The sequence below is a fragment of the Cervus canadensis genome, chromosome 20 (assembly GCF_019320065.1).
Source record: "Cervus canadensis isolate Bull #8, Minnesota chromosome 20, ASM1932006v1, whole genome shotgun sequence".
NCBI lineage: Eukaryota > Metazoa > Chordata > Mammalia > Artiodactyla > Cervidae > Cervus > Cervus canadensis.
In genome coordinates this window covers 10,476,256-10,498,286 of record NC_057405.1, presented here as the reverse complement: position 1 = coordinate 10,498,286, position 22,031 = coordinate 10,476,256, and the positions used below count along the sequence as shown (strand labels likewise).

Genomic DNA, 22,031 nt, shown 5'->3' with positions numbered 1-22,031 from the left:
ACTGAGTGGCAAGTCGATGAGAACGGAAATAAGGAAAAATACTCCCTGGGAGAGCTAATCAGGAGCGGGGTTTTCATGGAGGAAACACGCGTGGCTCTAAACCTGGGTGCACAGATCTCAGAATGAGAGGGAGGAACGGCCGCGCTGAGCCGGGTCAGGCACACACGTTCGGGATCAGACATATGCAGGAGGCCACGAGCTAGAAAGACAGCAAGGGGGGACAGCCACAGTGCTGGGAGTGGTGCCAGGCGTGAGGACCGGGATACGCAGGGTCAGATGACCTTGGGCTGCAAATGGCACAGTGCCAGGACGTAGGAGCAGCAACTGTGGAGTCACCACCGCCTCTAAAACACGTGCATGCTAAGTGGCTTCAGTTGACCAGCCCGCCCAGCTCCTCTGTCCACGGAGATTCTCCAGGCAAGAATACCGGAATGGGCTGCCATGCCCTCCTCCAGACCCAGGGATCTTCCCGACCCAGGGATCGAACCTGCATCTCTTCTGTCTCATGCACTGGCAGGGGGGTTTCTTACCACGAGCGCCACCTGGGAAGCCCCTAAAGCAAGAGACTACAGCAATGAAAGATGTGTCTGAGAAAGCGCCTTCAGATCCTGATGGCCGGGATGGTTACAGCAGAAGGTTCCAACCCGCGACCAGTGAACAGACTTTGACCACACGACAGCCCCCGCTGTTCTGTGCCACTCTTTTTCTGAAGCTGCAAGCATGCAGCATTTTGTACAAGAAAGAGGAGTTTATTACATTCTCAAAAAGGTATGTGACAACCACTTTCCCCACCCGACCCCCATCCCACCGGCACACAACACAGGAAAACTGAGAATTCAGTAGAAGAAGGTGTTTGCCTATTTTCCTTGTGGATGGGGGTGGTGCCGGCGGGAAAAGTGAAGGTAAAACAGAGGAAAACAGAGGCTGGGAGGCACCATCCCAAGTGACCCCTGCGCAGCAGGGAACCCAGAAGGGAAAACCGAGAAGGCGCTTTTCCAGGCTCACTTTCAGGGAGGTGCTAATAGAAGGGGCTTCCATGGATTATGTGAAGTCAGCTACAACAGCAGTCTTATCCTGAATTGTTTTATGATTACTCCCTCATAACAAACCTCTTTTGCATTATAAAACCAGTTTCTCAGAGCTAAAATTTCACATAAAATGTGTCTTAAGTCCTTCAGGAGACATTTAAGGAATGAGATCAAGTACAGTTAATTCTTAGTGGAGATACAAACAGACTTCCAAAAAAAAAAAAAGCAAGAATCATATTTCTTAAGTCAAATATCAAAATCCACATTTGACCACTTCCACTTATTCAGTAGGGACATTTCTCAAAATATTAAAAAAAACTAGAGTCAATCCAGGTTGAAAGAACAAAGACATACCTTTTCCACCATATTTTCTACCAAAAGCAGTGTTGACTTTTTGGGTACTTCAGTTAAATTTAGTTTGCTATTGGAACATATGAATCATAAAAGCTGTGCCTTTAAAAGAGTTTTCAGAAAAATTTATTTTTTGAAATTTCAACCTGGTAAGCAAACCTTTGAAAATTTGTTTGCAAAAGTACAAAGGAAAAAGCAACACCTGGGAAAGTCTAATGAGCAACCAGTGACTCTGAAGTAAATCCTAAGGTGTTAATTATCTCAGATTTCCAGGAGGCTTCTGGCCCTGAAATATGCTGCTTTTGGTTGTGCATTTCATGTTTCTATTTTTGATTGTGCATTCCAGATCTTCTACGAAGCCTTCCATTCTCTGAATTCCTACAGCTTGTGGTTGTGTTAGGGATGCGTGCATTAGGCCGAGATGACGGTTACAGATGTACTGTAGTTGCATCTTTCCTCTCCGCTGTTCTGTGAGTGCGTTCCGGACACAGACCACCTCTCACCCATCTTTCATGAGAGGACCTCACAAAGTCTGCTGAATGAATAAGTAGACACTGTCTCAAGAGTAGGTATGAGCCTTACTGCAAACTCGTGTGGGAGAAAATTAAGAGCTTAACCCTCTGTTTCCTAAAACTCAATTTCTGTTCTACCCATTGGGAGGCGCTGCCCTCTCGGGGCTCCTCAGAGTTATGGTGTGGTTCTGGGATTTACACGGTGGCATAGTGACCTGGGCTGCCAGGGGCCTCTGGTCTCCAAGTCCACCGTGTGGACCTTAGCTTGACTGTCATTAAATCCAAACATCATTTTCAGCCCCTGACTTACTGGATATTGGCAGCATTCAAAGTGGATAAATGCTTTCTCCTTTTGCATCTTGCAACTTCCTTGGCTTCTGTGATTCCATCCTCTCATGGTTTTCCCTCTTCCTCTCTAGCTACACATTTTTCTTGCTCCACCCTCTCTGCCTAATCATTACGTGCTGCAGTTCTGTGAGGTTCAGAGTTCAGTGGTCTACTTTATCTCTAGGCAATTCCAACCCCGATTAAAAACTGTACCATGGTTTTCTATGATAACCAAACATACAATATGTCACCTCCTGTGTGACATCTTCAGCTGAAATCCTTAAGACAGCTCAAATTTAATACTGCCAAAAGCACACGGAATTTCCATCCCACCCACCCCCCACCTCTCCCAGAATCCCTTTCTTGATGAATTTTACCAACATACACCCAACCGCACCGGACGTCACCACCATGCAGCTGCGTGGATTCTTTCACCACCATGCAAACGCTGCCTGCACCCACCCAGCTCTATGGAACAGCACCACCCCCAGAGACCCAGGACTCACGAGGGTCCTCATTCTCAATATCCGATCCAGCACCAACACCTGAAAATTCTACCTTTCCACAGCCCTTTAATGGTCTTCTCTCTTCCTCGCCCCCTCCGTTCACCAAGCTACTCCAGTCCTCTCTGACCTGAACCAGAGCAGCAGGCGGTAACGCCTTCCTATAGCGGTGCGTGCTCTCCTCCGATCAGAAGCCACTGTCAGCTCCCAGGTGCACCTTGACGACCGCCTCAGTGGCTTCCACGGTTTCTAAAGACCCAGGCGTGGTCGGTCCTGCACTCCCCACCCTGGAGCATCATCGCCCCGGCTCTCAGCGCCCCACTGCACTGCACTGCCACCTCGTTCCCCCTAACGCTGCCCTGGGCCTCTGCACATGCATTTCTCTCCTTATCTGAAGCATTCTCCACCCTCTGGCTTTCACTTCATTATCTTGTCACATCCTTCAGACCCCCGACCCCACCGGCTCAGGGAAGGCCTCCTCACCGCCACCTCAGAGCAGCTCAAAAGCCTTTTTACACTTTTCGCAACGCCAGGAGCCTCAGCATTTATCTCTGCTGTGATTCTACCCTTATTTGTGAAAGCATCTGAGGAATGCCCGTCACTTCCACTAGAGTGTCAGCTCCAAGATGATGAAGCTATGATCTGTTTTCCTCACCACTGAATCAGCAGAACTTGGCACAGAGCCTGACATCGAACAGATGCCTCATAACTATGTGCCGAATGAGCATTCTTGACGGAACAGAATAATATTAATGAGAAAACCAGCGATGCTTTCGTAAGCAAAAACACCAGCGGCAGCATATTTAATAAATGGCAACAACACAGGATCTTTTATACTTCTCATCCTGAAATGAGAGTACTAGGGTCAAACAAGCACAACCAGGTGTGGCCCACGGATCACAGCTTTAGACCCGGAATACTGGAAAACAGAGGTGATAGTCAAAACACAACTGCTGACATCCTCATTACCCTCACACCCAGGGAGAGGCGATAACAGGAAGAAAGACTGCTCTCTCTAATAACAGGGGAGCAAGCTTAGCTCCCAGGCCCTCCTGCCTCTGCTTAGGAACAATCATATAAGTAGATTTACTAAGCGAAAAAAAATTTACTGAGTGCTTACTTCCTTGCTGAACGAGAATAACATATATACATTATTGCATCTGACCCACATAATTATACTGCAGAGTAGGGATAACTGTCTCCAGAGTAGAAATGAGGATACTCAGGTTCAAAGAGATAAATAACTTTCCCAAGACCAAACAACTTGTAAAAGAATGAACCAGGTTTCCATGTACGAGCTGTCCATCTCTAAAGCCATCCCGTGGATGCACCACCTCACCGCTGCTGATACACAAAATAAGAAAGGCAGCTACAAGCAGCCAGAGCCCCTCTGGCTGTGGAGGGGGGGAAGTGGCCAGTGGACACTGTAGTCCAAAGACAGTTTTAATATCACCAGTCATCACAAAGGGCCAGAGCAGCTGAAATCAGTACCAGCACGGAGAAGGTGGGGTGTAGCATCTGCAGTACATGAGGAGGCTGGATCCCAGAAGAAAAAGTCTCTATTGTGGACCCCAGTCCCGCCCAGTTCCCTCCAGCAGGGAACAACAGTGAACACAGAACAGAGAAGCAGAGTCAAGGGCTGTTCCTGACGCTGGAGGGCCTCAGCCAGACATGTGTTGTTTTGTTTCCACTATGGAATTAATCCTATAACTTCTCTTTACCACACTGGTGGCCAGAGAAACCCCTGATTAAATTTTTTTTAAGTGCATATAAAGCAAGTTTGGAAAAGTTCTTTTGAGAATACTCAACATAAGGAACTACAATAGAGACAAATTACTGGATTCCTTTAAACAGCCAATTCCCAGAAGCTCTAAAGATTTTTTTTTTTTAATTGAATCACATGTTACTCGACAAAGAGGCTTAGGAATCAGACAATTAGAGGTCGCAGAGAAATCAGTACCTCCTGAAAGCCTGTTTACTTACAAAGTCTGAGAAAGGGAGATGGTTCACACTGGGAAGAATTAGAAGGCAGGTGGGGAAATGCTTTTTGAGGCTAATTTAGCCACATGTCTTAGAGAGTCGCAGGAGGTTTTCAGAAAGAAGAATGCCATAAAGAAAGCCAAGTTTCCAAAGATATCGATCTGACAGAGTCCACAGAAAGGGATGCAAGAAAAAAGAAAGCAGCCCAGAGACCAGTACAGAAGCGATAGTGCTGAGGACCAGAATCAGAAAAGTGGCCGGGACAGAGGGGAGTCGGGGCACCGGAGCGGCGGGAAGGAGAGCCTGAGCGGCCTGGGGACGGCAAACTGAGATGACAGCCTGGTTGGCCACAGATACGATCAGACGCACTCGAGTAGGGTAATGATTGAATTTCACACAAACATCCAGCTCCTTTAACCCACACTTCCTGAGCACTGGTGATACCAAGTCAGAGGAGCCGGAGACTCAAATGTCCAGAAAGGGCACATTTATTGATACAGAGACGAGAGGTTACCGAGGGTGGTGGGGGGGTGGAAATAACTGTGAAGGGGCACAAGGCAGCTTTGGGCGTTGATAGAAATGTTCTAAAAGGGGGCTGAGACGACAGCTGCACCATTCTATATACATCGGCTAAAAACTATTGAATTGGACACTTACAATCTGTAAATGAACCCTCCATAAATCTGTTCTTTAAAGTGATGAGAGCTGTGGAAAGAGGACAGTAATACACGGTAAGGAGAATTGAGAATGAAGTGGGGCCGGGGCGGGGGGGGGGGGGATAGTTTACATTTTTAGTAGGTGATCGCAGTGAGCCTCAGTGAGAAGGTGACATTTGAGCCAAGACCTGAAGGAGGTCAGGGAGGGAATCTGGGGACAAGCAGGAAGAGGAGCAGGCACAGGAAACCAGGGACGATGTGCACAGGTTCTAAAGCAGAAAAGGAGGCCAGCGAGACCAGGGCAGGGGCGGACAGGAAACAGTAGAAGATGAGGCCAGGGGATAGGAGGGGAAATGGCGTGGATCGTGTTGCTTCCTGGGATGGAATCTATTGGAGGTTTGAGCAAGAGAGGAAGGTGATCTCACTCTGGGTGGAAGGATCTCACCCTGGCTGTGGTATTGGAAACAGTCTTCAACAGGCAAGGGTTTCCCAGGTGGCGAGAGTGATAAAGAATTAGCCTGCCAATGCAGCAGTCACAGATATGTGGGTTCGATCTCTGGGTGGGAAAGATGTCTGGAGAAAGGCATGGCAACCTGCTCCAGTAGTCTTGCCTGGAGAATTCCATGGACAGAGGAGCCTGGCGGGCTACAGTCCATGGGGTCGCAAAGAGTCGGACAGGATCGAGCAACGAACACTACGACAAGAGGCAAAGGAGACCAGCCGAGAATCTGTTACGGTAATTTAAGCGTCAGCTGGTGCTGACTGGGGCAATGGTGGGAGCAGGAATATGGTGAGAGACGGTCAGATTCTGGGTGCATTTTGAAGGTAAAACCAACAGAATCTCCTGACTGCCTGGATGTGAGCTGTTCGAGAAAGAAGCAAGGTTGACTCCACAAGGCTCTGCACCTGAGTAACTAAAGATGGGGAAGATCTGGAGGAGGCAGGTTGGAGGAAAAAAAATTAAAAAGCATGTACTGGGAACTTTGCTACTAAAATACATGAAGTACACCAAAGTCACAACACATAACTTTGGTGACTTTCTCTTAAAGGTCAATTTCATTACAGGGTTTCCTTCCAACATATTCATCAGTTGGGGTATTTTAGAGAATGAACTGGCCACGCAAAATTGAGAAATGTCTATTTAAAATCCTGATTCTTGGCCTTCTTTTTAGCCTTAGGACTGTAGAATAGCTTATTTCCTTACAACTCCTCAATGATACTTCTAATGACACCAGACTTACCCTGCCTGGAAAGGTCCTGCTGTTGGTCCAAGTGAACCAACAAAAGAAGAGCAGCCACACCAATGCCAGTCACTCACCCCTCAGTGATCCTCCTTAATAGAGCTGCTGAGCTGAGAAAAGGCCCAATCAATGAATTTTGAGATATATTAATGAGCTTCATCTCCTATAAAAATATCAACTTCAGAGCAAAATCCATGAAGCATCACAAAGAAGTGCTGAAAATCACGGTCAGTCTCTCCTGTAGTTATTTCTCCTTAGAAGAAAGCTTCCCTAGTGGCCCAGATGGTAAAGACTCTTCCTGTAATGCAGGAGACCGGGGTTCGATCCCTGGGTCGGGAAGATCCCCTGGAGAAGGGAATGGCAACCCACTCCAGTATTCTTGCCTGGAGAATCCCACAGACAGAGAAGCCTGACAGGCTACAGTCTACAGGGTCACAAAAGTCGGAGACAACTTAGCAACTAAACCACCAACCCAGCAGAAGAAAGCTACCATAAGGAGGTGAAAGTAGAAAACATTAAACTCCTCACTGCAGATTTAAATAACAGCTACTTTCATTTCACGATGTAAAACACAGGTTTTTCTTTCTTGCACCTCTAAATTTCTATGTGTGTATTTGGTTCCCTCGATTTATTCTAAACATTTGGCCACCGGACTGCTCCATGTGATCATTATCATTAATAAATGAGTTAGAAATACACAGTAGGCTCAGCAGCTGTGCCCAAGGCCATTACTTCCTCTAATTTGGCACAGATGGCCAAAAAGATGCTTTTGGCAGAACAGTCAAGTGCTAAACACCTAATGAAGCTGCAGCCTTAAAAACCAACTGATGGTAAATACAATTGTACAGTTAACTTCACCATTCTGTCTCTCCTGTCCTTGGCACAAAAGGCAGAAGAAAGCGTATACCCTAACTCCAATTTGATAAAGCTCTAAACATAACTCAACAAAACAATTCCAATTCTAAAATGGTCATTCTTTAGGTCAAAAGACTTTTCCTTCAACTCAAAAATAATCCTGCAAAAGGGATTAAGCTGGTTTGTACCTAACTCAATAACAGAGAAACCATCACAGCAGTCATAATAATGATTAGACTGATCACAGACAAATAAATATGAGTATGATATCTGCCCTTCTTTCATATACTCACATGCCTTAAAATGACTTCTCTTATATTTATAAATAGGCAACATCCTCACCATTCATAACTCTGATCATTTTCTCTGATCAAAATCATGCATAATTTCATAAATGTCTCATGACAAGGCTTCCTTTTCTCCTTATATATATGCTGGTGCTTAACAGTTGCATGTCTCCTCAAAATGCCTGATATTCAAGTATTTTGATGCTTTAAGATGATGATAATTAAAACAGTCATGAAATTCCCCTCAGACATAAAAAATGCATACACACAGTCACACTGTTTAAGCCAGTTTCTAAGAACAGAATATTAAATTTAAAAACCCATATTTAAAAAAAAAACACCTGCAAAACACCTTCTAAACTATCCCTAAAACAAAGAGCAAACGACAATTCAAAATTATGGTTTCTCTGCTCACAAAATCCTGCTGTAAAGATCTACACTATTCTGTCACAGTTCACTACTGTTAATCAATGACTCATAGGATTTCATCCCCTGTGGAAATCGTATTTCCCATTTGGCTTATATAATGTCATGTAATCACCATCAATGCTCTAAATCTAAAAAGTTATAAAATAAAAAGCATCTCATTTCATCTTGTGCAGAAATGTCCAGTCTGATCCCTTAAAAGGGAGGAGTGTTAGTCACTTAGTCATGTCCAACTCTTCGTGACCCCATGAACTGAAGCCCAGCAGGCTCCTCGGCCCATGGGATTCTCCAGGTAAGAATGAAGTGGGTTGCCATTCCCTTCTTCAGGGGATCTTCCCAACCCAGGGATCAAAACCGGGTCTCAAGAATCTGTCTGCAATGCAGGAGACCCGGGTTTGATCCCTGGATTGGGAAGATCCCCTGGAGAAGAGAATGGCAACCCATTCCAGTATTTGTGCCTGGAGAAGCTCATGGACAAAGGATCCTGGCGGGCTACAGTCCAAGCAGTCACGAAGGGTAGGACATGACTAAGCGACTAAGCACACACAAAGAAATGTCCATTTTTAAATCAATCAAACTACTTCAATGTTGGGTAATAGCAATGAGGATATTTACAAAGACACTCTCTGCAGCAATTCACCTGATTTAGTTGTACACAAATCTGAGTGGAAAATCCTAAGTTCTCTTTCAGCAGTGGAGATGTTAATCACACATTACAACTCTCATCCAGGGCACTTGTTTAGTAAAGAACTGCCTACAATGTGTAAATGCCGACTGAGGATCCAGAGAGCATTGTGACTCAGGACTTATTTGCTGTGTTATTTTTTGTTAAGTGCGAATGAAAAGAAAACTGAGGCCCAGATCCAGGGGGCCCAGTGGGTCCTTGGGAGCGAGGAATAGGAGCAGAGTGTGACCAGGTCCCTCTGCTCTTGACCTGCAGCTCTGGGATCAGGCCCACCATGAGAATCACTCAGGAAAGGTGTCCTAATACACTGGGGCTCAGCAACCAATACAGATTCCAACACAAAAAATATAGAGATTCCAGGAATCTGTATTTTTAAAACAACTTCAGGTCCTTCTGAGGATCAGCCTGGTTGCAACGTTAGGGCTGGACTTACTTGCAGAACAGTGATCAAGTATGATTTTCTAAAGCAAGGTTCCAGAACAGCCAAACAAGCTAATAATACAGCTCTTTTTTTTATAAACAGAGCTTTTAAAAAACATATCCAATTTTGTTCTTACGATTCTATTATCCCAGTTTATAAAGAAGGAGAGTCGGGCACAGAGCTCCCCTGGCAGAGCCGGGAACAAGAACACTCTGAGTCCAAGCGCCCCTGCTCTCCTGATCCACCTCGCTGTGCCTCCCCTCATGTGCAGAAATATGATCGGTGAAGGATTTTCAGTTCTGCCCCGGGACCCAAGCAACCACAGGTAAAAGCAGCCTTAAAAAGAGGCCTTATCAATACGGGCACTGCCCTCAGAAAGCCTGGGAGCTGGCCTGGGAGGGAAATATGGCTGGTTCTTGTGAGATTCTCTTTGCTGGCTAAGATACTGATGGGTGCTTTGCCACCATCTAGAAAAACCCTCTCCTGAAACTCTCATTCCACTCCCAGCCCTGAGGTCAACCATGAGGTTCCAGATAAGAAGAGAAGAGAGCTAAAAAAGTTCTTGAGTCAGTGATATCTGGGCTTCTTAAATATCTTGGTCCTCACTGGTTACTGCCCAACCCACTTAACGGGCTCACTTAATGCTGAGATACACGAGGTCCTCTTTCATCCTTGCCTCTGTCTCTTCATCAATCAACACAAAAATAAACAAAAGGAACAGTATACCAACAGCTGCAGATTGAGGCACTGCAAGTTTGCACATGAGCAAAGAATGACAGCAACAAAATTCTGAAGCAATCACAGAATATTGATATTTTCCAAAACGGGGTCCACACAGAGGAAGTAGAAGAACTCTAAGAATAGAGTGTCTGAAAAGAAGAACACAGTAAGCGAGGCACATATTGACGGGATTTGGGAATTTCATGCCCCCTTAGGTCCAAGGGCAAAGTATGTCCTCATTTACAAAGGCAATCCATACAGCTGATGCTACTATGCAGCTGAACCATGTAACTGACTCCTCTTGTCCCAATTCCATGCTTACCAGACGTTCAGCCACAAAGACAGAAGGTGCTGGTCAAAGAGTTCCACCCACATCTACAAACCCCTTGGCAGTTACATGCATTAAATATATCAATATTCCATTTTAAAGCAATTAATAATATGCAATGACTATAATTTAACTACAAACTTCTGGAGAGCAATATTGATAGAACAACATGAAACAGAAATAAGAAGTTGACAACTCTGTGACATATGACAAGTTAAGAAAATTTTAACCATAAAACCCTATGGATGACACATTCACAAATCATAGAGTTTCAGTAAAAAGTCAAGTTAAACGCTGTGTAGAAAGGCCTAAGGGCTATGCATGAGTTTCTCAAATGATATTTGATCAACTGAGAAGCCCTGTCTCTAGATGATATGAAATACCTTCAGGAAATGATAAACAGCTTTGACCTAAAGCTAAAGACGATAAGCTGTGCCCAAATTAAATCAGACTGTAGTTAATTAATGTTTCCATAGAAGGAAAAACCAAAACCTTCACTCCATAATTCTTTAGGCTCTGTATTCTTAAAAAAAAAAAAAAAAAAAATCAATCAGCCATATCAGCTCTAAGACATCAGTCTGAGAAAGACTAGTGAATCTTTGCTGTTGAGGGGCTACTGGATTATACCTACACTACTGCCCATCACAAAAACAGCATCCTTTTTTTTTTTTTTTAAGTCTCTTTCAGGGAATGTCAGACAGAACAGATGAGGATGCAAGTCAATGAGAGACTCTATCAAAATAAATCTCTTCCATTTGGATGTCCACCTCAATTACGAACATAAATCTCTAAAATAATAAGCACAGCTGTCACTTGGGACGTGGTTAAGAATATGCTCATATTTAAAGGCTCTTTTTCCTCAGCAATATGATTTTAGAACTCCCTTAGTATCTGGATTGGATGCAAACACAAGATCTGGTACTGATATCATCTTGGCTACCCTATTTTTCATCCTGGAATTCACACTTCACTGTAATTAATATCTACTACATACTGAATCTTTTTAAAAATTTTACTATATTCTCTTCTGGCTTCTTAGAGAGTAAAGACATAGGTAAAGGATATTCTGTCCTTGACAAATGATCACAAATTCAGCATAAACAAATTCCCTAAGCCCTTATTTTAGGTATCTAAACTGATGTTACTTACTAACTACTAAACATACATTTGAATTATTAAATTGCAACACATTTAAAGAAACACTGAAATAAATACATACATATATGCATGCATATACGCATGGGTTTCTTAAATGTGCATGTTTCTCAAATGACACATGTAGCACGAGAAACAGTCTTCTCTGTAAATGAAACGCTCTGTAATTCACTGTATGATAAAAACAGATCTTAGCTTGGTATTCTGCTGTTCAGTCGCTAAGTTGTAACTGACTCTCTGTGATCCCATGGACTGCAGCACACCAGGCTTCCCTGTCATTGACCACCTCCCGAAGTTTGCCCCAATTCATGTCCACGGAGTCCACGGGGTATACAGTTTCCTAAAATTACTGCTCCTGCCACTGCTGCTAAGTCACTTCAGCCATGTCCCCATAGACGGCAGCCCACCAGGCTCCCCCGTCCCTGGGATTCTCCAGGCAAGAACACTGGGGTGGGTACTGTTCTATAAATATTTTTTGTTATTAATACTACAAGTCACCAGTATGGTAGGCTGCCAGTAGTCTCCATTGCCTCCCGAGTTACCTCAGGCCTGTGAGCTGGGGGATAACCTTGAAAAAATTCAGGACACACTAACCTCAACTGCGCTTCTAGGTTATCAGAGAATCTCATGATATCCAAAACAGGAGGGAGATCACTCTGCCATCTGTGAAGACGAGACTTGTTTGGTGGGGGCAGGGGAGAGGGGACAGAAAATGGTACAGAGGAAAAAGAAAAAAAAAAAAGATTTAACTTTTAGAAAGTATTCTCTTCAGGAAGACTTTTAATCTTATCTGACTTGAAAGTGAATTTGAGGAGTTTTTTCTTTGAGCCTGGGGAGCTCTTGACCTTTTCATAAAATTTACATAATTCAGCATGAAGGGAAACCCCAGGTTGAATAGAAAGATGTTGGCAGCAAGAACTTGACCCCACAGAAATGTACCCACCAGGTACCAGGTGCTGCTTTTACTAATCCACAGGGGACACAAGAGGCAGCTCTGTGCTTCCACAGAGGGGGCCCCCTGAAGAGATCCTAAAATAAAGCCCCAGCCAGCTGCCTCCGTGGGGAAAACTGACCCTCCCTCCTTTGCCCTGCGGCTCCAGGAACAGGGGGAAAGAGAGGGGAGGCTTGCCAAAGCCTCTGACAGACAGAATCCCAACATACACATTCCTCTCCCCAGGGGAGCCCACATAAGCAGTCCCCTGCTCCCTCAAACTCCAACACACAAAAAGAGGCTGCTCCTCTCTTAACGCTGATTAAGACTTTTATATACTGTGAAAGTCGCTCAGTCATGTCTGACTCTTTGTGACCCCATGGACTATACAGTCCATGGAATTCTCCAGGCCAGAATACTGGAGCGGGTAGCCTTTCCCTTCTCCAGGGGATCTTCCCAACCCAGTGATTGAACCCAGGTCTCCCGCATTGCAGACAGATTCTTTACCAACTGAGCTATCAGGGAAGCCTTTTATATACTAAAAGAATATAAAATTTAAGTGAATTCTACCCTCATGTTGAGGAAGGAAAAGATAGGCGGGAAAGGAGAGACAAAGGGAAGGAATTAGTGAGTACTGAGATTTTATTATGCACCAGGCATTGTGCTAGATGTTTACTACACGTATCTCATTTAGTCTCAGAACAGTCCTGCCATCAGCGTAATACAGTTCCCATTTTATAGATGAGGAAAATGAGATTGAGGGGAGATAGATATAGAGCTCGATCCCAGAGCCAGTACCAAGATCACAGAGCCAAGAAGTGTCAGGTTGAGCATTTGAATCCAGGTTCCAAGGCTTTGTCATGCTACTTTGTACAGACAATGCACAAGAACTGGAAGAACTAAAATTTATAAATGATAAGATTTCTAAATAATGATTTAAAATGAGGCACCAGAACTCACATCATAAAAACAATTGCAAAATGCCTCCTCCACCGCTCTTGGCGTCTGTCCCATTAGCAGTGACTGTGTTCCCACTGAAGCAATCACCCGGGATGGGACTACTTACTGGGACAATACCCTGTAAGCCAGACAGGCTGTGCTGGGGAGTAGAGGGATTACAGGCAAGTCCTGCTTCTAAGTAACTGGAACTAGCTCATCTGGCATAGAAAGCAGAATATATTATACCTCAAATAAACATGTAGGAGTAAGTCAAGAGTCGATGAAAACTGCCAAAGATTTTCCTTCTTCATTTAAAAATCATCTAATCAGTCAGTAATTCCAACCCTGCAAAACGTCGTTAGGCAAATTCACAGCTTTCCGGGCTTTCACCATATGCAGAACTAATCTGACTTCAAGTCAGGTTTGCAAAACTGTTATTTTTTTATACATAGTTCTTCTTAAAATCTTACCGAGATTTACAGCACCATATGTCTAAACCAAGTTAAGCTAAATGCATTAATGCATCACAACGTGCATATGAAACAAGACAAAACAAAGACAAAGAAAGCTGAGTGCTTCTTCTCCCTCCCAGGTAAAGATCTTGGCAAGTAGGTACAAGCATGAAGGACCCTATCAGAAGTGCAGAACCAGGGAATAAGTGAACAAAATTAATTTCAACTATTAATTCCCAACAAGAGGGTGTTCTGGGATAAATTCTCAAGTTCTACTCTCCAAACTGGAAGAAATTCTCAGATAACACAAATCAGGCATAGAAGGACAGAAAGGTGAGTAAGGCTTTGCCTGACACAGAGACAAAACCAGGTCTGTCTCCACAGTCACCAAAAGCTCCATTTAATAAGAAGGAAGGGGACTCTCCTGGTGCCAATGCAGGGGATGTGGGTTGGGTCCCTGGTCCCGGAAGATACCACACGCCACGGTGCAGCTAAGCCGGTGTGTGCCCCAACTACTGAGTCAGCACTCTACTGAAGCCTGAAAGAAGGGCTCCTAACATCACCTGTTCATAATATTTTCCATTACTTGCCAAATATATCTGTGAAGAACAAATCATCACATTGGCTTATGTTGCACTCGACTGGAATTAAAATCCCTCCAACTTCAAAGCGAACTCCTGACAAGCCAAATGTCCTCAGCGCTAGACTCTAGCTGGCTACGTCACGTTTTCTATCTGATTTCATCCTGTTACTTTGTGCCCAGCATCGAACAGTTCTCCCACCCAGTCACTCCAGATCGAGTACTTGAATTCAAATCTAACTTTCCCTTGTCACATTTTTTTCATATTTCCACTCAAGTAACAAAAAGTTGAGCCAATCAGGATCAAGAACAGAGCACATTTATCTGTCACTAAAGGCTTCTCTCTGAGTGTGAGTACAGATTTCCAAACAGCTAACACACCATACATTTCTCCTCACTTATCCCACAGATATGAGATGAGGGATGATGAAGTCAAAGACGTACCTAACATTAAAATCTCTATTTGCAAGAGACTCTCTCATCAAAGACGTACCTAACAATAAAATCTCTTATTTGCAAGAGAGTCTCTAACCTCCAAGCCTATGATGTTTATACTGATATTTACACTAATAAATGCTCTTTTCTCATCTGATTTTCACACTCTCTTTGCCATTTTTAAAAATTCAAATATTTGTCCATTCTAATCGCATTTATATAAAATATCTATAACTTTGCCGACAAAGGTCCGTCTAGTCAAAGCTATGTTTTTTCCAGTAGTCATGTATGGATGTGAGAAGTGGACCATAAAGAAGGCTGAGCATTGAAGAATTGATGCTTTTGAACTGTGGTGTTGGAGAAGACTCTTGAAGAGTTCCTTGGACTGCAAGGAGATCAAAACAGTCAATCCTAAAGGAAATCAGCCCTAAATATTCATTGGAAGAACTGATGCTGAAGCTGAAGCTCCAAAACTTTGGCCATCCAATGCAAAGAGCTGACTCATTAGAAAAGACTCTGATGCTGGGAAAGATTGGAGGCAGGAGGGGAAGGGGATGACAGAGGACGAGATGGTTGGATGGCATCACTGACTCAATGGACATGAGTTTGAGCAAGCTCTGGGAGATGGTAAAGGACAGGGAAGCCTGGCGTACTGCAACCCATAAGGTTACAAAGAGTTGGACATAACTGAGTGACTGAACAACAAAATATTTATAAATGTTCCTTTCCACAGAAAAGTGATAATATGAGATGAAATTATGTGCCAGATGTTGGATGTTAAGAATACAGACACACCATTGTAGTTAACTGGTATCTGCCATGTACCAGATTCTGTATAGAGATCATAATACTTGATTCATCCTTTGCCTTAGGTTCACTCTTTTCGAACAATCAGTACTACACTCTCTGGATTCTCTCTATGTCTACAACTACCCTCTTGGTCTTGTTCACCAACCCGACTTCCCCCACCCCCTCTCTATATCCCCAGTTCTTTCTTCTTGCTGCATCCCAGCTGGAGACAGTATCTCTGCCTACATTCTGCATCATCCATTCAGCTACAATGATGAGCTCATCAGTATCAGAGATCATGTACATTATCCTCTCAATGCACAATTCCAAATGACTTTGTCTGGCAGAACCTTCCATCTTTTGACAGCTAAAGAGATCTTCATTTACTATAATCAGACCCACAAAGCCATCAAGGTCTGGCACTAATTCTCCTTCTACACAGGACTTACCTGACCTCCAGAATCAGAATATTTTTAAGATTTTCTCATATCTGTATTTCAGTGGAATTCTGTATCTCTGTCATAGCATTTAACACACAACTGCCTCAAAATCACAATTATGTGCATATCCATAACACCCATTAGGAAACTGGCAGAGAAGTGTGGGTGTCAAGTGAGGAGTGTTGTTGAGGTTTCGAGTTTTCTTTCATTGGTCCAATTTAACTTCAAAAAATCCTGTTCAGCGGTCAAACAGAAATAACATGCTTGCTTTATGGGGTGTTATGAAGACAACATGGAAAGCAGCCTGCATGCAGAAGGGACTGGAAAAGTAAAAGCTGCCAGGAACAATATGCTTGTTTGCCTTGAATCTTCAAGGGCAGAGGTGTTATCTCCACAGCACCCAGCCAGAACTTTATTAGTACTGACTGACATCTGCCTGACTCTTTACTCCATGTGCCACACACTTTCAAGAACTGAAAACTGAAATTCACTTATTTATCACTAAAGCCTCCTTCAAGAGAGTAATTTTAGAATGACAGAACTAGCAGAAGCTACTGTCCAAAGGCTGGCTTTTTCTTTTTTAATGAGACCTGATTTGGATCCACGAAAGAAATGATGGAAATAAACTACCACTCCTTTCTGACCACCAGGTCTGCCTTGATGAAATCTATGGACATCTCTGCACTTTTAGCAGACATATGAAAAAGTGGCAGCCTCTCAAAAATATTTGCTTCATTATAAGATTATTTAAGGAGTAAACAGCATTTTCTCTGCCAGGGTCCTAAAATCAAATGTCTCTTTGAGTTTCCATTTACATTTGTTCCTTTGGAATCTTGCAATATTTTGTGGTAGGTTTTAGCTAACTAATTACCTAAATCCTTAAAAGGAACTTTTCACTGAAAGGTTCAGGATACTCTTCTTTTTTCTGTTCTTTTCATTCTACCTCTTCCTACAACGACAGGTAACCAACCGACTCGTTCTGTATGCAGAATAAATTAAATGAGGAGCATGAAATATTTTAAACTATAAATGATTTTGTCTCACCATATTCAAAAATTCTTCTTCCAGAGCACTTCATGCTCTTCCATTTTCTCTGAGGTATAAAAAAGAGACCAAGGAACCCTCAGAAACAAACTTGGATGTGTTTATTGGATGTTGAGCCACTTTGCTAGAGATTTTAATATCAAAATCAGGAAACTATTAATCACTCTCATAATAATGGGTGTATTTGTTTACATTAGTATTCTATTACAGAAAAACAGTTTTAAATTGAATGAGACTTAAGTAGTTATGGATAGCAAACCAGTAGGCCCCAGGCCACTTGTGGCCCAGATATATTTTTAAAGCGGTCCTTACAGTTTTTTAAATTAAGTGTTAGTCGCTCAGTCATGTCCGACTCTTTACAACCAGGTTCCTCTGTCCCTGAAGTCCTCCAGGCAAGAACGCTGGAGTAGCCATTTCCTTCTCCAGGGGATTGTCCCAACCCAGGAATCCAACCTGGGTCTCCTGCATTGCAGGCAGATTCTTTACTGTCTAAGCCACCAGGGAAGCCCTTTTAAATTAAAAACACTTAAAAAAAAAAAAATCTGGAAGTTACTTTTTTTCTTGAAAACACAAGAATGTTTTAGAGCCAGGGTGGCAACCAGCAACAGGCCAGTGAGAGCTGCCCCATTCAGAGGCGCACACAGGTTCCAGAGGTCACAGTCCACACCCCTTCACCCACGTGCCCCCTACTTGGCCTTACCTTACCTGCTAGACACCTGCACACACTGGACAAGCAGACACAGGATTTTCTTGAAGGCAAAGAGCCTGGATCCAAAAGGGCTTTCCCATTCACTAGCTCTGTGACCTTCAGCAAGCTCTGAGCCTAGGTCCCTCAGCTTTAAATCGAAGATAATTCCGTGACCCTACAAGGTTGTCACGCGGATTAAAATAGAAATGCACAAAAAATACTCTGTAATCTGGAATTGTAAAATGTTTGTCATCATTATTCATTTCTCAGTCCCCGTCAGTTGCACAAATCCCCTCTACCTACCTCAGTTATTACTGCTTTTTTTCTTTCTCTTATTATTACACTCTGTATAACACAGCTTAAAATCTAAATAAAAATAATCTGATGCATTTCCTGGCCTCCATTTAATTGGAGAGAGAAAAGATGAACAAATATCAAAGGAAAACAAAATGAACTGTTGAATGCCAGTGGTCATTTCTGTTTGTAATGAAGGCATGAAATCCGTGCAGAGTTTAACTACTGGGCTGCTAATCTCTCCAAGTGCTGTGTTATAAGTTCACATTAGGCTCCTAAGGCCTCAGGGTAAAACTCACAGCCCAGTTATTAGGGGTTCCAGTGAGACAAACCTCTTCATTGGGCCTCACGCAGTGCTCCAGGAAAGGATCCAGTCCATCAGAAAAAAAAACCCAAAAGGATCTTCAAAGCTTTTCTGGGCTTCTTTCCTCTCTATATGTTAATATAAGCTCTAAAACCTTAGAATCTGGTATGTTAAGCCAGGGCACACATTTTATACCTATATCTATCTACATATAGATGTATGTCAGAAGCCAATAAGAGGAGATATATGTATACACATAGCTGATGCACTTCGCCGTATAGCAGAAACATAACACTGCGAAGCAACTATACCCCGACAAAAAAATACTACTAATCACCAAGAGAAAAATAATAAGAGTTTTAAAAGAAAACAGAATCTTCTCAGAAAAAGGGCAGAGGAGCAGAAAACTGCACTTAAAGAGTGATACCATAAATACAGAAATGTTAGCAAAGATGTATGTTATGAATGCTATCTCCCTACATTAAGAATTCACATATGCATTCCTGTTCTGGTCATTTTACAACAGAAGATCATCCTTGTGTGAGGAACCACAATTAATTCATTTACTGCTTTTTAATGTTACGACAATCACACAATCACGCTTGAGTGAACGGCAACATATAATGAGAGAAGGGATTTTAATTGGAATCAGCTTTCTTTATAAGATCACCAAAATGGGAGTAATTTATGATTTAAGACACAATCCGATGAAAAATCCCTCTGACGAATCCTTTTTAAAGCACTTCATACAGGGCAATTACCGCTTTTCTTGAAGTTGAATGAACCCTTCGCCTGAATACAGATTAACGAGTGTCAAATTACCACATGGTCCTCAGTGTACGTTTTTTTTTTTTAAATCAAAGTAAATAACAGAATTATTTAAGAAAACCAGTTCTTTCAACGGACGCCCCAAGGCTGATGTTTAAGCAAGTTTCCTTGGCAACCAAGGAGCCAAGTACATCTTGGGCTAGTAGGAAGGGAAAAAAGGGACAGCAACTCTAAGGGGTGGGTAGAATAAGTAACCGGGAGTAGTAACTGCTCCCGCTAGAAGACGCTGCTAGAAGCTGCATGGGCTGCAGAGCCCCTGAAATTTCAACTCCGATCTCGCCCCCACTGGCTCATACGCAGACTCCCACCCTCTCCCACCGGTTTGAAGGACCAACTCCGAACAGGTACCGCGGAGAGAGGGTGAGCTGTCTGCGGGGTTACGTACCCGAGGCGGCAGCGTAGGCACCTGGCTCTCACTGATGCACAATGGTTGTGCGTCGCCCCACGATGCCCGATACCGAGGTTAAAAGAAACCGCAGTAGCTTCTCTCTGCCGGCTTGGGGATGCAGTTGTGAGGAAGGAGCGCGCTAGCGTGTGTGTGCGTATGTGTATCCGTGAACGTGTGTGCGAACGTGTGTGTGTGTGTCTGCGCGCTCCCCGACTCTCCGGCGGGGAAACGGTGTTTCCTAGTAAATAAAGGCAGCAGCCAGCCCTGCGGGTGGCGCGTCCGGCTCGCTCCGCGCTAGGCGACAGCGTCAGGCTGGGAACGCACCCCCGCGGACCCGGGCGGCTCAGGCTGCGAAGCGGCTCCGCCCCCTCGCGCCTCGGACGAGCCAGCGCGCACGCGCGCCCCGCCCCCCGGCGAGCACGCGCGCCCCGCCCCCAGCCTCGCCGCCCGGGAGGCGCGCACGCCGCGCACCCCCGGCCCCTGCTAAGGCGAGCCCGCGCGCGCCCGCCCTCCCCGGAAGTCCGCCTCCCCCGCGCCGCGCCTCTCCTCTGGTCTGGCACCGGCGCTGCTCACTGCTGGGGCGCTTGGACCGCCTGCAGTTTCAGCAGCGTTGCCCCCTGCGACGGCCGAGACACTGTGAGCCAGCCTGCCTGCTCCCAGACTGCCTCCCAGGGCTGGAGAGCGCCCTGTGGGAACACATCCCGTGACCCCAACGGGGTGATCTCAAGCGCTGGCCTTCTGCTTCCCTCCCCCGACCCAACTAACTTGTGAAGTTCAAGTTTCCCCTTTTCCTAAGTGGCCGCTTTGCAGGACCTACATCTCGGCCCTCCTTAGAATAATACACTTTATGGTGGTGTCGAAAAGGGCTTTCCAGTAACCTTAAATGACAGGGGATCCCAGGGTTGTGTGGAAGCCGTGAACCTGAGGAATGAGGAAGACTATTTGGTTGCAGCTAACCCAGCATCAAACCTGTGAACAGACAGCATCCCCAGAATACCACCATTAAGTGCCGGGGCCTGGCCCACTCTGGTGTCACTTGTGGGTCATTCATGTCATTTTTGTATAAAGCATGCTTAGAAGCAAAGTGAATGATTTTGATAGGTAAAATATTACGTGTTACACTTTGGAATTGAAAAAATTTCATCCAGTGTGGAGTTATGCAGCCAGTTAACAGTGAAATGGGACTTCCCAGGAGGTGCTACTGATAAAGAACCCGCTTGCCAAAACAGGAGATGTCAGAAACACAGGTTTGACCTCTGGGTTGGGAAGATCCCCTGGGGGAGGGCATGGCATCCCACTCCAGTATTCTTGCCTGGAGTGAGGACAGAGGAGCCTGGAGGGCTACAGCCTATCCAATCACAAAGAGTCAGAATCGACTGGAGCGATTTAACCATGCATGCATGTAACAGTGAAATGAAACTCTAAATGGAAGTAAACTGTGTTTTGTAGAAGATCAGGATTTAACTTTTAGGAAGATGGAATTTCACAGTTGAGTCTCTTCGCTTACAGGTTCTTCCACTGTTGGGCTAGGGAACAGTGCCCGGATCTATTTGAGATGTTCCTAACATTCCTACTGGTCTCAAATCAATCGTTCAGCAATTTTTTTTCACTTTCAATCCACAGATTTTCTAAGGCTGCCCCATGCTCACTCCCTTGTAGCCTCTGGCCATTCAGTGCTTCATTGCATTTGTCTTGAAATTTGGACTTCAGATCCTCAGGCCTACTTGTCTAGCAGTCCTGGACACCAAGAAGGGCAGAGGGAGAATGACAAACTGATTACAAACATGAGGTGAGGGGTCATTTTCTAGAATTTTTCATAAGCAGTTTTATATTTTCCATGAAGTGTTATTTTATACCAGAAGTTCAAATCGAACCATGCTTGAACCCAAAATACTGACAATGACTTAGTGTCAATAAGCACAACACTCCCTTAACATTAATAAAGTATTTTGAACATGCTTAAAATTTAAACTCATCTATAGTATAATTATTAGATTATCTGTTTGTTTGTAGAATTGTTCAGTTACTAGGTTGCTAAGTCGCATCTGACTCTTTGCAACCCCATGGACTGCAGCCTTCCAGGCTTCCCTGTCCTTCACTGGAATAAATGGAAGCCATTTATTTAAAAAAAAAAAAAAAGAAAGAAAAGAAAAGAATCTAACTATTTGCAGAGAAAAAATATGTCACCAACTCACCATCTGTGCAACTATAGAAGGGTTTCTTACTGCTCAAGCCTAGTCTGCCTTGTTCATCATTGTATTCCTATAAGCTAGCAGAATGTCTGTCATATATTAGGGGTTCAGTAAATATTGTTGATGCATAGATATTGAAGTTTAAAGAAGAAAATATATATTAAATTGTCTATTAAAATGTTTAGTTCAGAGAGGGCAATTTTCTCCTAAATGCCTCCTTTAGACTGATTTAAAGAACAGTTTTTTTAATTT

General features: G+C 43.9%; 1 protein-coding gene across 7 annotated transcripts in view; it reads right to left on the bottom strand.

The window, feature by feature from the left end:
* Positions 1 to 19,964, bottom strand: part of KLHL32 (kelch like family member 32) — a 208,400-nt gene extending 188,436 nt beyond the window's left edge. For all 7 annotated transcript variants that reach the window (XM_043439171.1, XM_043439179.1, XM_043439173.1 and 4 more), the window contains exon 1: positions 19,585 to 19,964. The gene's annotated coding sequence lies outside the window, so the exon portion shown is untranslated. The remainder of the gene's footprint in view (positions 1 to 19,584) is intronic.
* Between the last annotated feature and the right edge of the window lie 2,067 nt (positions 19,965 to 22,031).